Raw genomic sequence first — 3,182 nt, 5'->3', positions numbered from 1 at the left:
CGTTAAGATAGTCATCTGTTTTCCAAATCCATTAGGAAACTGAGATTCTTTTTACTTCTCTCTGCAAGAAAAAACACAGGTCAAGCACGGCAAAGGAAAACTTGCTGACATAAGCTCTCATCACACAAACACTTATGGACATGTTTAACTCAGGCGTGTAAGTACAGGACCAGGGCATTAAAGGCATTTTTGTCCATTGCCTGTTTGATGAACTACCCAGTGCAATTCACTGCAGCCACTATGAACCAGTACACCTTCATCTGAATGACCTGTTTTAGCTGTAATCAAGTATTTTCAGTGAGGTCGTATAAACAAGACACTGAGCTCCACAAGGGGCTCGTTCTATATATGAAGTGGCCTACAACCATACTCTAATACGTAGACAATGAGAATAACTGCCCAAAAGAAACAGGTTAGTATGTCTGGTTTCTCACTAGTTTTTAAACAGTTTTGCTCACAAACATTTGCTGCCAGTAGTTGAGCATGTAGTAAAAGGCATGATAACCTGTTTTAGCCATTATCACTATCATTTACTTACCACTGTTATTTACTGGTCTGTAGAGACGCAATTCCTGTGGCTTAGCCATGTGGGCTTCCAGGGAATGAGTAAAAAGTTAAAGAAAGCCACAAAGCAGCCTCTTCATCTTCCTCCCCATGCGAAGACAAGTCTCCTGCACTCAGCTAGCCTGCTTGCACAGTGAGCAGAGGAAAAGTCTGAGGTCTAAGCAAGAAGTTCAAAATGAAAACAGAAAGCCACAGCACATACTCCTGGGCTAAATGTATAACCCCGGATGTACTGTCCATTAAAGAAAACATTCATTTCAGGAGTGCTGTTCAATGGTTATTGCCCAGTAGGGTCTGGGGTGTTTACAGGAAAAACAAGGTACACGTCCTGCAGCAACACTGCACTGCTCTGGTTCAGCGTGTGCCCACCTGCCCATACATCACTGCCCCCAGATGTCTGCAGTCCTTCTAGAGAGATTCTCCAGATGTTCAACATACTATTCAAAGCTATACTTATTTGTGTCTCTTCCACCATAAAAGAGGACCAAAGCAAGCAGTGGATCAAAAATCATTTCCACATAGCATTTTACAGCATTCAGAGGCTGAAGTCTGAGTGTGCTACAAAAGTGCAGGAGTTCACACATCTCACTTCACTAATAAAGGTTTTACTTAAAAGACACTCACAGATACTGTGATCTAATGGTTTCTCCAGACCCTGTGTTACTGCTACATATCATACATGTATGCATCCACTACTGCACAGTAACAATCCACAGTCAAAAACATTGTAAAAATAAATTTATTCATATACTGATCAGGTTTTTATTTCCTCAGAAAATGTAGTGACTTGATATTATGCTTATGCAATACACTTAGAGAAACCTTAAAGTACGACATGCCAGTCAAATTCACTTAAATATGAGAAATGTTAAATTAAGGCTAATATGCAGATCTATAATGCAGTGATAACAGAAGAAACAAAAACCCAAACCCAAAAAACTTCAAAGTCCCCAAAGTACACTTGAACAGCCGATTACATTTATTAGTATTTCTATAGCAGCAAACACATTGAGGACCTCTGAATTGACAGGGCACTGAGTAATAATCCATTGTTCTTTTTGTTTGCTTAACAAGACCCCAAAATATTGCAACACTGCAAACACACACTTAATAATTAAGAAAATCATAAGCATCTGTCACTTTCTGGTTTTTTATTTAAAAAGCATGACATTAAATATACTCCCTCCACACAAAAATACCAAATAAAGTTTTCAGGTTATTTATTGTAAATTACAGAGCTAAAACTAGAACTGCAAAATCTGTATACTTCTATAAAAACAAGAAAAAATTCTGTCTTTAGCTACTGTTTATTGAACCTCATTTTGAGTGCGATGTGGTTTTACAAAGTCTCTGCCAAGATTTTGACAAGTTACCCCTACACAAAGAAGAACCAGATGATCCTGTTTTATTTTGCTTACGCTCAGCTTCCTCCGCAGAACTTAAATATGCTTTAATAGGAAAGGTAATTGGTTGGTGAGATGTAACAATCTGAGTTACAATAAAATTCCCAAAAAACGTTCTCTCCAGGACTTTAAGTCATTCTCTGACAATTTAGATTGTTACCTTGTGGCCTCCATCAGCAGAAAAACAGAGGCTGTGAATATCTGTGGACATTTAGGAGGTGAGTTTCCTGTGGAGAAAAATGTATCTTTTTCAAAGAATACTGCCTAATGGGTAAACTGTCACCTTTATTAGTAACACAGAACTGACTAGACCCATGCTTAAGTACAGAAAAGAGAAGATGCTTGTCTCTGAGCTACTGCATCCTTTCCTAAGACATTAGAGGAGCTTCAGAAGTATCTCTTTGGAGTAAGACAATGAGCAATGATGTGCCAAAATCTTCGTGTCCAGGGAGCTGGTGCTATGCTTGTTCTGAGGCACTAGATATACTCCCATATACTTGTAAAAGGCAGTTGTTCTGAATACACTTAGTGCAGTGTCTTTTACCCCAAAGACAGGCTGGCCATGCTGACTGGCAAATTACAAGGGATTCAGGTAATCAGTCAGTCTGGTGCTGTTTGAGCTCTGTGCTGTTCATACACAGCAGAAAACATGTTTGCCTGTAACTATCATCTCTTCTTTTCCTCTCCTCCATTTTCTGAATCCAGAAAAAGTTCTTGGGGGCATCATTGCCAAGAAATCCTCAGTTCTTTTTCATCATAGACCTCTACACACCATGGAAATAAACCCAGGGATGCACTAAATGTAAGCAATGACTTAGGCAAACCAAACATAGGTGGAGAGAATTCCCCCAGCCAGAACTCCAAGCCAATTCAGGGAGATAACCAGTCAAGACCTAGTTAAAGTGACACAGATGCTAATTAAGATGAAAATTTTAAAAGGAGCATCTCCTACCCACAAAAGAAAGATGTTTATGTAGACAAGCCCTCAGTGGGAAGCTCTGACAGACAAAACTACTGATTACTGTTACGAAGTTCATTAAACTCATTGCTGTGAACCTTAATTTTAAAAATGTCAGGTCTGAATTTTTTTTCGTCAGGTATTAGGTTTTTATTCTGTTTGTCTTCTGATGTCTGGATATTACATCTGCATTCACAATTGAGATCTTCAGTGCTAACCTTAAATACAGTTACTAAATTAAAGCTGTTGTTCTCATA

The sequence above is a fragment of the Falco peregrinus genome, chromosome Z, assembly GCF_023634155.1.
Source record: "Falco peregrinus isolate bFalPer1 chromosome Z, bFalPer1.pri, whole genome shotgun sequence".
NCBI lineage: Eukaryota > Metazoa > Chordata > Aves > Falconiformes > Falconidae > Falco > Falco peregrinus.
Note: the sequence above shows the minus strand (reverse complement) of the source record.